Source organism: Staurois parvus, unplaced genomic scaffold (assembly GCF_062004578.1).
Source record: "Staurois parvus isolate SC_StPar_1 unplaced genomic scaffold, SC_StPar_1.0 ptg000124l, whole genome shotgun sequence".
NCBI lineage: Eukaryota > Metazoa > Chordata > Amphibia > Anura > Ranidae > Staurois > Staurois parvus.
In genome coordinates, this window is record NW_028317920.1 from 3,047,233 (window position 1) to 3,061,760 (window position 14,528).

General features: G+C 44.2%; 1 protein-coding gene and 1 pseudogene across 2 annotated transcripts in view; both read left to right on the top strand.

Moving 5' to 3' along the window:
• Positions 1 to 14,528, top strand: part of FRMD4B (FERM domain containing 4B) — a 412,392-nt gene that overhangs the window by 126,992 nt on the left and 270,872 nt on the right. The gene's annotated exons all lie outside the window — the stretch shown is intronic.
• LOC149467080 (U2 spliceosomal RNA) lies at positions 13,930 to 14,084 on the top strand (annotated as a pseudogene).

The window sequence follows — 14,528 nt, forward strand, 5'->3', positions numbered from 1 at the left end:
ATGAGATGCCCCTGGTACCTTTCATAGGCTTTTTTGGGTGTGGTTTGAGTGTGGGCTAGGACACAGGGGCCCCATGATCCCCTATTGCCCAGGGGCCCCATGAGTTGTCAGTCCGCCCCTGTTATAGATATTCATATAGTCCCAAAAATATCACATCAGTCCCTGCCCTCAAGGAGCCTAAAGTCTAAGGTACCTAGCTCACATATACACATACTAGGGCCAATGTAGACAGCAGCCAATTAACCTACCAGCATGCCTTTGAAATGTGGAAGGAAACCGGAGTAACGGGAGGAAACCCACACAAGCACACAGAGAACATGCAAACTCCTGGTTGGTTTCAAGAACCACAGTGCTGCTAGGCATAAGTGCCAACAACCAAGCAACAGTGCTGCCCATCCAGTAGTACACATTTATGACATACATTATTTAATGCAAGCAGGGGCGGACTGACCATTTGGAAACTCGGGCACTGCCGAGGGCCCGGGGTCAGTAGGGGGCCCCATGAGATGCCCCTGGTACCTTTTTCATAGGCTTTTTTGAGTTTGGGCAAGGACACAGGGGCCCCATGATCCCCTATTGCCCGGGGCCCCATGAGTTATCAGTCCGCCCCTGAATGCAAGTATGTGCTTTTTTGTGCTTTAAATGCTTTCTTTTTCTATATGCAATATGTAAAGTGAACAGGAAACATTCACATTAAAGGTACTGCATCGCATTTCCAGTTCAGGGCAAAGCGATTTAGCCTCTTTAAAGTGACCCTGTCACCAACTTAAATATATGCGGGTAAAAGCAAAAGAACTCAACTATTTTTATATGTTTATTTGCAGCATTTTACTTTTCCATAAATTATTTTTTATTCACCTGAAATGTGCCTCTGACATTTCTAGCAAATGTGACTACTTCAAAGGAGGTAATTCCTTAGAGCACCCGCCTTACTCCTTGCACATTATAGTCCTCTACTTTTCTGGGAGTGTCTAATCACTGTCTGTGCTGGTACAGCTCCTCTGCTTCTTCCCCCATCCCACAAACCTGCTACATAATCTTTAATGTAACTGGCAAGTGAAGGGGGAATACTATAGAGCAGGGTCTCCAAACTATGGCTTACCAGATTTTATTTGGCCCGGGTTAGTGGTGCATCCTCAGACTTTGTGCACAACCTGAGGATTTGGATCAGTAGTTCTCTAGATCCCCCAAACATCTCCCCACAGTTTCCAATGCAGGATTCTGATGAAAACCCTGATGTAAGGGGGACTCTGATGGGGACCCTGATGTAAGGGAGAATCTGATGGGGATACTGATGTTAGGGGGACTGTGATGAGGACCCTTATATAAGGGGGCACTAATGTAGACCCTGATATAAGGGGATCTCCAATGGGGGCTCTAATGTAAGGGGGACTCTGATGGGATGTAATCTCTGATGTAAGGAAGGGGCGCTCTAATAAGGACCCAGATGTTAGGAGGATTCTGATGTGGATCCTGATGTAAGGGTGGGGGGCTCTGATGTCAGCTCTGATGTAAAGGGGGGGGCTCTGAGGACCCAGATATTAGGAGGAATCTGATGTGGATCCTGATATAAGGGGAGGGTGGGGCTCTGATGGGAACCCTGATTTTAGGGGGATTTTGATATGGACCCTGATATATAGGGGCAGTTTTGATGGGGACCCTGATATAAGGGGGAGCTCTGATGTAAGGGGGGAGGGACTCTGATGTTATGAGGACTCTGATGAGGATCCTTATATAACGAAGGGGGCTCTGATGGGAAATCTGATATGGGGGGGGGGGCTCTGATGGGGAATCTGATGCTAAGAAAACTCTCTTAGGGACCCTGATAAAAAAAGGGTGGCTTTAACCAGGAGCCCTACATAAGTTGTCTCTAATGGAAGCTCTGATGTAAGGGGGACTCTGATGGAGACCCTCATGTTAGTGGAACTTTAACGGGGACCCTGATATAAGGAGGGGGCTCTTATGGGGACCCTGATATAAGGAGAAAGCTCTGATGGAGACCCTGATATAGGGTAAGCTCTGATGGGGATCCTGCTGATAGGGGAACTCTGATGGTGTCCCTGATTACAAGGGGGGGGGGGTTTAATTGCAACCCTGATATAGGGGTCTCAGATGGAGGGTCTCATTTTTAAAGAAGGGCTCTGATGGTGACCCTGATGTAAAGGGGGACTCTGATGTGAATGTGGGGATCTGATGTGAAAGTGGGGACTTTTGATGTGAAGTTATTTCCTATTCTGTGTTTATTCATTCACTTAAATTTTATTCATCCTTTCATAAAAGTGTTTTTGTTTTTTTTTCAGCCCACAAATATTTGTAAAATATACAATGTGGCTCTCATACTGAAAAGTTTAGAGACCCCAGCTATAGAGTGTTACTTGATTCACAGCTCTGAGTTGACTGGATCTGCTGATATCACAAGGTGGACGCACCCAGTAGCAGTTTTTGGATGTCTGTACAAGAAGGCATTCCGTTACATTAAATGCAATGCTATGCTAAGATAGTTATGAAATGAATGGTCTGGTGACAGGGTCTCTTTAAGCAGCATTTTGGGGAGGTGTGTTTAGGAGGCGGAGTTGTGACACTTCGGTAGGAAATTGCATCCCGACTAATATCACAAAGGAGGACCTCCACAGAATGGGATTCTACATGGAGGGGCTTCATATCTGCTGTTTTTTTTTAAGGGTAGCTCCCCTTTAATTACTGAAAAATCCAGCTGAGTGTATAAGACCAGTGCTCAGGTCCATGCACTCAATTTTTTCTGAAATTCCCGTGTTTGTCACAAAAACCGCCTATCCTGTGTGAGATATTACCACTCATTTCCTTTGCTGGAGTCATTGCCAAACTCTAACAGAAGCTTCAATTCAAACAACGCGGATCTCCGAGTCACCGATCTGCGCCAAGGAGGAGAGCAATCTCCCTGTATTGTTCCAAACACCAGATTAGTTATTCCCGGAGTCTGCCAGAAAAAACGACCGCATTAAATAATCAGCGTCCCCTAACCGGAAATCATCACATTTATTTTTCCTCCATATTACAAAGTGTTTCTTCCGATAACATTTTCAGTGACAATTAGAACAAAATTGAAGACTTTCCTAAATTAACTTCGGCGGTTGGATTTCTAAAAATCAGACGGAGAATAGTTTTCCATGTCATTGTACTTTGTATCTTCTTTTGTCAAACAAAAGTTTGATGCCGGATTCACACGTTCTTTTTTGCCGTAAATCACTAAAACCCCAATTTCGTCGGAGTGAAGAACTTGCCGCTTGTTTTTTGTGTGTTTTGGAGCTTTTACGCTCCTCGTGCAAAAGGCAGCCCCTTCACTTGAACGCGCAACAAGCACCACAAAGTAGCTCCACAACTTTTTTCGGTGGAGCACGGCGCATTTTTTCAGCACCCAATTTGCCGTGTGGCAAAACGCATGCCTGCTACCGGCGCTTGGGGTGCCATTGACAAGTAATGGCACTGCAAACGCGTCACGAGTTTGCAGTGCGTGGCAAAGCGCGTATTTTCTGTGGCTTTGTCACGTGTTCCAGAAACACCCAGGTGTGAATGCAGTTTAATGATGAATTCATACCTATCAGCCCCTTTTACACGGGCGTTTCGTTTTTTCATCAGTTCGTTTTTCTAAGAAAAAAACAGTCAGTTCACATCCGCTTTTTCATCTGTTTTTTCATCAGTTTACATCCAATTTTAAGCCAGTTACATCAGTTTCTGTTCATTTACATCTGTTTTTTGTTCATTTATATCCATTTCTGTTCATTTACATCAGTTTCTTGCCCGTTTACATCCGTTTCTGTTCATTTACATCAGTTTTTTGCCCGTTTACATCCGTCTCTGTTCATTTACATCTGTTTTTTGCCCGTTTACATCCCTTTCTGTTCATTTACATCAGTGTTTTGTCCGTTTACATCCCTTTCTGTTCATTTACATCAGTTTTTTGCCCGTTTACATCCGTTTCTGTTCATTTACATCTGTTTTTTGCCCGTTTACATCCGTTTCTGTTCATTTACATCAGTTTTTTGCCCGTTTACATCCGTTTCTGTTCATTTACATCTGTTTTTGTGTCCGTTTACATCCGTTTCTGTTCATTTACATTTGTTTTTTGTCCATTTACATCTGTTTCTGTTCATTTACATCAGTGTTTTGGCTGTTTACATCCGTTTCTGTTCATTTGCATCTGTTTTTTTCCGTTTGCATCCGTTTCTGTTCATTTACATCTGTTTTTTGTCCGTTTACATCCGTTTCTGTTCATTTACATCTGTTTTTTTCCGTTTGCATCCGTTTCTGTTCATTTACATCTGTTTTTTGTCCGTTTACATCCGTTTCTGTTCATTTACATCTGTTTTTTTTTCCGTTTACATCCGTTTCTGTTCATTTACATCTGTTTTTTGTCCGTTTACATCAGTTTCTGTTCATTTACATTTGTTTTTTGTCCGTTTACATCTGTTTCTGTTCATTTACATCAGTGTTTTGGCTGTTTACATCCGTTTCTGTTCATTTACATCTGTTTTTTCCGTTTGCATCTGTTTCTGTTCATTTACATCAGTGTTTTGGCCGTGTACATCCGTTTCTGTTCATTTACATCTGTTTTTTGTCCGTTTGCATCCGTTTCTGTTCATTTACATCTGTTTTTTGTCCGTTTACATCCCTTTCTGTTCATTTACATCTGTTTTTTGCCCGTTTACATCCATTTCTGTTCATTTACATCTGTTTTTTGTCCGTTTACATCCCTTTCTGTTCATTTACATCTGTTTTTTGCCCGTTTACATCCGTTTCTGTTCATTTACATCAGCTTTTTGCCCGTTTACATCCGTGTCTGTTCATTTACATCTGTTTTTTGTCCGTTTACATCCGTTTATGTTCATTTACATCAGTTTTTTGCCTGTTTACATCCCTTTCTGTTCATTTACATCTGTTTTTTGTCCGTTTACATCCGTTTCTGTTCATTTACATCTGTTTTTTGCCGTTTACATTCGTTTCTGTTAATTTACATCTGTTTTTTTGTCCGTTTACATCAGTTTCTGTTCATTTACATCTGTTTTTTGCCCGTTTACATCCGTCTCTGTTCATTTACATCTGTTTTTTTGCCCGTTTACATCCATTTACATCAGTTTTTTGTCCGTTTACATCCGTTTCTGTTCATTTACATCTGTTTTTGTCCATTTACATCTGTTTTTCGGCCGATCCGTTTTTTTTTAACAGGTTTTAATGGGATTTTTAAAAATAGGTTTTTCTTCCGTTCAAAAAAATGGATGTTAACCCTATGCCCTCCAGAGGATTTACCCCCCTTTCTGACCAGACCATTTTTCTCAATACGGAGCTGTGTTATTTTAAATGGCAATTGCACGGTCATGCAGCACTGTACCAAAATGAAATTTACGTTCTTTTTTTCCCACAAATAGAGCTTTCTTTTGGTGGTATTTAATCGCCTGTGCGGTTTTTATTTTTTGCGCTATAAAAAAAAAGACTGACAATTTTGAGAAAAAAACAATATTTTGACTTTTTGCTATTAAACATGTCCAGTAAAAAAATTCACAAAATCAAATTTCGTCATAAATTTAAGCCAAAATCTATTCTGCTCCATGTATTTGCTCAAACAAATCCCAATATGTGTAAATTAATTGGTTTACTTGAAAGTTATAGTGTTTACAAATGGCGATATATATACTTGGATTTTTTTTTTTACTAGTAATGGCGGCGATCGGCGACTTATAGCGGGACTGCGGCGGGCATTGTGACACTGGGGGGGAAACTGACTTGGTGTCACTGACATCCCCATTGACACCAATACAATGATCAGTGCTAATAAAAAGCACTGACACTATACTAATGGCACTGGGCAGGAAGGGGTTAATGTGAGGGGCGATCAAAGGGTTAACTGTGTTCTGTTTTACTGTGTGCTGTGTTAGTGCTTTCACCTGTAAGCACACTGCTTTGTATGGCTGTGCTATGCAGAGCCATACAAAGCAGTATAGATGTGGCCAAGCGTGTGCACGTTTTTGATTCTGGTGAAAGTAATGAGAAATGTAACATTCATGAGTTGTCACAAGAACAGGAAGTGTGGAGAAATCTTACAATGAGGACATTCTTTTGACAGCCAAGGGAAGAAAATTCCTTCACTTTGGAGTGTGCTTCCTGCTGTCTCTGGGACAGGAAGTGAAGGAATGTGTCCCCAATACAACAAATACGTAATTGCACATTATGGCTGAAGCCCCCTTGTTTAAGCTAAAGTTTAATCTGCTTGTATTTTGCCTTCCCTGATCCCCTGCCCCCGCCTTTCCATCAACACAATGTTGAAATGTTTTGAAAAAAAACTTCCTGTTTTCATTACATACCATATTTTAGACCCATTGATGTTATCACTGGGTCTCTCAGCTTCTCTATGCAATGCAGGCAGATCATGGCTGATGGGAGGGGCCAGCAGGGTGGAGTTTAATAGGCTTATGTGCCTTATATGACTTCCCTGTTTTATCCTTTTCCCCATAATCAACAAGCTAATTAAATTTTTACATAAAACCTGTTTTTGTAAAACCTTATTTTATGCTGTGGTTCTATATGCAGTGCACACAGATCTTGTCTGCTGACAAGGTGCTGTATATAGCTTCCTGAAAACATCACAGCAGCCGGCCTCAGTACTCCTTTCAAAAGCCCTCAGCCCTGATGGAAGCAGAAGACTGGCTCTTGAGAGGAGTTAATGTGATATCAAAATGCCTTGATGTGTGGGTGTCAGTCTGGAGGAGTGGGTGTTCCTAGGCAAACATTTGCTAGTAAAAACCCACCTGTGATGCTGATCCTCCATATCTGAAAGAACTGAAATCCGGTGGGGTGGGCTAGGGACAGCCAGGCTGGGGAGTAATGATGGGCTTCATGTTCGAGTCGAACGTAGTTTCGACACTGAACACACGAATGGTAAGGGTGCCCACAATGCCCCAATGCACCCTGACATTGCATTGGGATTGGCCAAAGCAATGCACCTGACCGCAGGTCAGGTGCAATGCTTTGGCCAATCACGATGCATGATTATGTCACAAGGGAGCGGGGGTAACACCAGCCCCTCATGATGTCATCACAGTATTTAAGAACTGTCTTCATGGCACAGCTGTCAGACCATGTACCATACTCATTCACATGGGGGGGGGGATCTGGGGGGCCCCTTGTTAAAGGGGGCTTTCAGATTCCGATAAGCACCCCGCCCGCAGATCCGCACAACCACCGGACATAGTTGTTGTGGGGAAAAGGCCCTTGTCCCCATCAACATAGGGACAAGGTGCTTTGGAGGGAGCACCCCCTGCCCCAAAGCACCTCCCCATGTTGAGGGCATGTGGCCTGGTATGGTTCATGAGGGGGGGTTGCTTGCTGCCCCCCCCCCTTTCCTGACCTGACCATTTTTTCTAATTTTGGCTTGGGGGTTCCCCCCAAAATCCATACCAGACCCGAAGGGCTTGGTACGGATGGGAGGGGGGACCCCACGCCGTTTTTTTTTTTTTATTATTTCATTGTTGGGCAATGCCGACAATTCTTTTGACATTCAGCTGTCAGCGGGAAATCCCACTGACAGCTGTAACATTAAAGAATGTCTTCACTACTAAAACGTAATAATATAACTCATGCCGTATTTTAGTAGCTGAGCGATATCTTACTGTATACTCAGATTATCTTAAAATACAGCTCAGTAAATTGTCCCTGTTCAAAGTTGGCGGTCGAACTTTCGGTAGGTTCAAATGTTCGACCGCGAACAAAACAGGGGGCTGTACGGCCCATCACAACTGGGGAGTAAAGAGCTAGATGATGCCGGGAAATGAGTCAGGCTCTATATGACTTGCTGCAGCTTCTAATGCACATTGTGAGAAGCCCACAGTGTGCAGTGTAATTGATTTCAGTAGAGGAAAGCAGCCTGTACAACTGTGCAAGGCTGGAGCTCAGCTTTAAATTCTAGTATAATGTACAAGTAGGCCTGAGGCTTGGTAGTGGAGATTGGATCACAAGACTGGCTGAACAGAATTAAAAAGGCATTTAGCAGTTAATATAGCTCTAATATATGAGCAGGGGCGGACTGACCATTTGGAAACTCGGGCACTGCCCGAGGGCCCGGGGTCAGTAGGGGGCCCCATGAGATGCCCCTGGTACCTTTTTCATAGGCTTTTTTGAGTTTGGGCAAGGACACAGGGGCCCCATGATCCCCTATTGCCCGGGGGCCCCATGAGTTGTCAGTCTGCCCCTGTATATGAGTTTCCACTGTGGTTGCCTAGAGTTTGTCTGTAAAGTGCAATCCCTTTGGATTAGAATGACTAAAAGTCCTTGCAGGCTCTATGCGCACACAGGGAGCACACAGCAGTCCTCTCCCATATGTCCCCGTATACCCTTCCATGTACATTGTGCAGAGTGTACAGCGGAGAAAGCCTTTGTTTCCAGCCCTGTAATCTGGCAGGGAAAGACGGATGTCATTTCCTTGAGACTGCCTGGTAACGGAAGGAGACGGAGTTCGCTCCGCGTCTTCTACTTCCACTGTGCAGTATTTATAGGCAAGTGCTTATTACAGCGGCGTCCTCTGCTATGAGCCGCAGTCTGACCGCGGCTTCCACGACTCTGCGTCTAACTGGATGGTGAGTGACTTCTTAGATCCATCATATACAATACTATGCACACTGGTCATTTTAAGAACACCATTAGCATTAGCTGTAGAATGCCGCGTTAAAAGCGCGCGTTTTATCGCGTTTTTGCTCTAGCGGGTTTTACAGTTTTTGCATTTTTTTTGCATTTTGGTAAAACTCCCACAACAGCTTCAGGCTCAAAAACGCTCATCAGCGCCGATTGCAGTGTTAGAGCATTTGTACAGTGAGTGAGCGTTGTCATAAGTGTGTTACTGGCAGGATCACCAGCTGAACATAAAGAGGAAATACAGCCTTAAAAAAGAAAACTATTGCAGCCTCCATACAGTAAGGGCTGCCAAGGTGCAAAATATTACATTTTTGTTTTTGGGATTAGATACAATGTAACCAAAAATCCTGACATTTAGGCCTCATGCACACTGGACATTATAAAAATGCAAGTAGTGTTAGCTGTAGAATGCCACAAAAAAGCAAGTTTTGTTGTGTTTTTTTAGCAGTTTTGCATTATCGTTTTTTAGCATTTGTGGTATTTAATGTTTTTAAGCAAAATTATACTCCCACAAAAGCTTGAGGTTAAAAAACGCTCATACATGCCGAATAGCCGTGTTTTTCTGTGTGTTTTGCAGAGTTTGCGGCATTTTATTATTATTATTTTTATTATTATTATACAGAATTTATATGGCGTCAACAATTGCTCAGCGCTTTACAATATAACAGGAGACAATACAGTAACAATACAGTTCAATACAAGAGGGATTTGGGGGCCTGATCCTTGGAGCTTACAATCTAGGAGGGAGGGGTTAATGGTACAATAATGGTAATAACTGTGGGGGATGGAGTGGTTGGGACAGCAGAGGATTCCAGTATTAGCTGAGGGCGGGATAGGCTTCCCTGAAGAGATAGGTTTTCAGAGATCGCCTAAAAGTCAGCAGAATAGGCAAAAGTCTGATAGATTGGGGTAGGGAGTTCCAGAGGATGGGGGAAGCCCTAGAGAAGTCCTGGAGATGGGCATGGGAGGAAGAGACAAGGGAGCTAGAGAGTAGGAGGTCGTGCGAGGAGCGGAGAGTACGATTTGGGTGATATTTAGAGACAAGATCGGTTATGTAATTTGGGGCAGAGTTATGAACGGCTTTATATGTCATTGTTAGTGTTTTGAATTTTATCCGTTGGGCAATGGGAAGCCAGTGGAGGGATTGGCAGAGAGGGGTGGAGGACACTGAGTGGAGGCCAGTGGAGGGATTGGCAGTGAGGGATGGAGGACACTGAGTGGAGGCCAGTGGAGGGATTGACAGAGAGGGGTGGAGGACACTGAGTGGAGGCCAGTGGAGGGATTGGCAGAGAGGGATGGAGGACACTGAGTGGAGTCCAGTGGAGGGATTGGCAGAGAGGGGTGGAGGACACTGAATGGAGGCCAGTGGAGGGATTGGCAGAGAGGGATGGAGGACACTGAGTGGAGGCCAGTGGAGGGATTGGCAGAGAGGGATGGCAGATACAGAACGGTTAGTAAGGTGGATGAGTCTGGCAGCAGAATTCATGATAGACTGAAGAGGGGATAGCCTGCAATGAGGAAGGCCAGTGAGGAGGGAGTTACAGTAGTCGAGACGTGATATGACAAGGGAGTGAATACGTTTCTTAGTGGTTTCCGGGGTTAGTTTTGTTGCGTTTTTCAGCATTAGAGTGTTTTTACAGCTAAAAAACGCCTCTAGAAAGCCACTAGTCCTGGGTTGTTTTCCAGCCAAAAAATGCTGATTACAGTCTATGTGTGCATGGACACATAGGATAACATGCTAGGGTTGTTCACTGGCTGTAGAAAAAACCGCCAAAAGCCAAAAACAGCCGCTGTAAAAACGTCCATGTGTGCATAAGGACTTATACTCACAAAACAGTAGATTTCACAAGCTCATCAAATAAACATAGTTCCATCAAATCCACAATACATCATGTCCCCCGACTGGGCAGATAGACCTCCAACGGGCATTTCGAGGCCAGGGCTCTGAAGAAGATGCAAGTCGTTGAAATGCGTTAGACCATTGGAGGTCCTATCTGCCCTGTGGGGTGACACGATGTATTATGGATTTGATGGAGTGGTTTTAGACTTTCCCAGTCCTAAGAGTGCAGCAAGGCATGTGACATTCAAGCCAAGGAGGATGAGATTGTGGCCAGTTGTCTCTTCTGGACCCACTCTCAAGCACAGGAGAATTGATGTTTTGAGTCCACTAGCAGATTGACGTAGGTTGTGCTGCATTGTAACACATGTGCATTGAGAAGGTGCAATTCAGAATGAATGGCACCATATTACATGTAATTCACATTATTATTATACAGTATTTATATAGCGCCAACGGTTTGCTCAGCACTGTACTTTATAATGGGAGACAATACAGTAACAATACAATACAATACACGAGGGGTTCAAGGGCCCTGCTCCTTGGAGCTTACAATCTAGGAGGGAGGGGATAGTGGTACAGGAGGAAATAGCTGTGGGGGATGGAGTAGTGGGAAGAGCGGAGGAGATCAGCAAATTAGGTGAGGGCGGGGTAGGCTTCTCTGAAGAGATGGGTTTTCAGGGTGCTGAAGGTGAGGAGGGAAGGTGACAGTCTGATGGATTGGGGTAGTGAGTTCCAGAGGATGGGGGAAGCCCTGGAGAAGTCCTGGAGACGGGCATGGGAGAAGGAGACCAGGGAACTGGAGAGAAGGTGGTCTTGTGAGACACATACATTGTCATTGCAGCCCTGGATTTCTGCAGCACCATAGTGTGACACCAGAAAATGATAAACACGTTACCGCTGCCAATTATAACAAGTGACAGTTGATCTGTGTTACATCATGGAGAACACAAGGGCTATAAACTGCACAGTGAAAAAAAAAAAAGGACTAAAACGCACCTTTACTTGTGGTTCCACTACTGCAACACATGCTATGTCTGCTAACATTGCATGATACTGGAATGCACATTAAACTAATCTCAGAAAGTACTATTTTACTGAAAGAGTAGTTGATGCGTGGAATAAACGTCCAGCAGAGGTAGTCAGCCAGTCAACAGTAAGGCTCCATGCACACTGGGCATTTAATAATGCTGGTAGCATTAGCTGTGTAGAATCACGTAAAAAACGCAAGTTTTTCAGTGTTTTTGCATTAGTGTTTAGCCATGTTTTCCCCGTTTTTAACGATTTTTAGCGTTTTTTTACACAAAAAAAGATAAAATTTTTGCTAAAAAAAACCCCGTTTTGCCACATTGTACCACGTTTTTCCACGTTTACCAGCATTAGAGTGTTTTTACAGCTAAAAAAACTCCTCTAGAAAGCTAGTTCGGGGGGATGCGGTTCCAGTCAAACAACACCCCTGCCAAAAAACACTGATTAAAACCTATGTGTGCAAGGACACATAGGATAACATGCGGAAGAGTTTACTGGCTGTATAACAAAACGCCAAATATGGTTTGCGGCATTTTCCCGCATTTTGCTGCGTTTCTCAGTGTTTTCCAGCGTTTTTACAGCTAAGAAAACTCTAGAAAGCAACTAGTCCTGGATTTTTTTTCCAGCCAAAAAACGCCCCTGCCAGAAAATGCTGATTACAGTCTATGTGTGCATGGACACATAGGATAACATGCTGAAGAGTTTACTGGCTGTATTAAAAAAACACCAAAAACAGCCGCTATAAAAACGTCCTGTGTGCATGAGGAATAAATAGCTTCAAACATGCTTGGGACAAGAATAGATCTATACTCAGACAAAAAAATGAACAACAAAACAAATCCCAACCCCCACACCCCAAAAAACAGGCAGACTCGATAGACCACTCTTTCTGCTGTCACTTTTCTCTGTTTCTATCAGGGCGTATTGACAACTCAGGCAATAGGGGATCAGGGGCGTACTGCCACCCCAGGTAATAGGGGATCATGGGGCCCCTGTGTCCTTGCCTAAACTCAAAAAAGCCTATGAAAAAGGTACCAGGGGCATCTCATGGGGCCCCCTACTGACCCCAGGCCCTCGGGCAGTGCCCTAGTTTCCAAATGGTCAGTCCGCTCCTGGTTTATATAAATTCAAGCTTGCAGTGCTAGGACAATGCACAACACACACATCTTGCAGCACACCGTAATGCATGGTAACAAGTTACCATGCATGCACTGTGGTGCGATGCATCTGAAAAAATGCTGCATGTTCATTTTGTGGTCCATTCAAAATGAATAGGCTGCCTTATCACAAAGAACATTAACACCTGACACAAGCATGTGTGTTAAGGCAATATGCAAGGACAGGTCTTTTAAACCCCCCCCCCCCCCCCCACACACACACACACACACATCCCATCCCCTCAGTGAAGTGGTGAGTTTATTTACCATGTCACCTGTTTCATTAGACAGCTATTGTTTGCTAGTCAATAAGATGGATTTTGGCAGGCGGCAGCTTCCAGCAAGGGTCTGGATCAAAGAGTCTTTACCAGGACTTGTTAATGAGCTCCTAGGGTGAGAGGAATGGTGCCAAGTCTGCTGGAGGATTAACAAAAAGAGCGAATGACCCTCCTGGAGACATACATAACACCGGCTGCCGCGCTCCCCACAGAGCCCATCATTATTTAAAGATGAAAATCTCTTTCTAAATGGTTATAGACCAAGAACACATTTATAATCCTTTCTACCTGGAGCAGAATTCCCATTTGTTATTTTCTATTATATTCAAATACCTTTCTTTACAGTTTTCCCCAATTCTTCAATTTGCTGGGTCTGGTCCTGCTCCTCTTATCGTAGATTGCAACAGCTGATCAGTGCCATAGATATTGACATTAAACGGCACACATGGTAATATCATTAAGTGGAACTGATATCAAATAGTGAAGAATTACTATTTTGTGTTAGTAAATTCAAGCCGGCCATACATTATACAATTTTCTTCCAGCCATGGGTTGCAGGCAGGGGCGGACTGACCATTCGGGTACTCGGGCACTGCCTGAGGGCCCGGGGTCAGTAGGGGGCCCCATGAGATGCCCCTGGTACCTTTTTCATAGGCTTTTTTTGAGTTTGGGCAAGGACACAGGGGCCCAATGATCCCCTATTGCCCGGGGGCCCCATGAGTTGTCAGTCTGCCCCTGGATGCAGGAAAGAAAATCACTTGATTTGCACATCAACATAGTCGGCATTATTTATTTATTTCAGGTACTTATATAGCGCTGTCAATTTACGCAGCGCTTTACACATATATATATATTGTACATTCACATCTGTCCCTAACCCTCAAGGGGTGTACAATCTAAGGTCCCTAACTCACATTCATACATATACATACTAGGGACAATTTAGACAGGAGCCAATTAACCTACCAGCATGTCTTCGGCCTTTTGGCTAAGATCAAGTGTAGTATCTGTTCTTATCAGTGTCCAGTGGGGGTGCTCCCGACCACTCTGTCTTTGTGGGGTTGGTTGGATAGTACCCTCACTGGTATGATGGGGGTCCGGAAGGCTGGACCGGAGGGACAGAAACCGGGGAGCGCCATGATTCGTTCTGGGGCCTCGGGAGTAATTCCTCTGGGAAGGCTGGAAAGACCCAGTACCTCCTGATTTGAGCAAGCTACCTTGGTCTGGCCAGGGGCTGGGGACGCAAAAAGTCCGCAAACTCAGTGCCCCCTGGGGAGACGCGCTCAGGGGTGTCACTAGTAACACTTGGGTGTGGGACCCCACGGTGTGAAAATGACACTTGGCCACTGTTTTTACACATCTTTTTGCACAGCGCCCTAAGGACCAGGCCTTTTGGCTAAGTCCAGGGCAATTTTTGCTACGGGCCTCAGGGCCTGGTCTGTGCACAATTCGGCACGGTACCACTTTATTATTTTTTCTTTCTCTTTATTTATTATGCACTTCCCACGTTTGTCACTTTTTTGCTCTTATGTGTGTGTTTTTCACGGATGGAGGGTGTGGGTCCTCGGG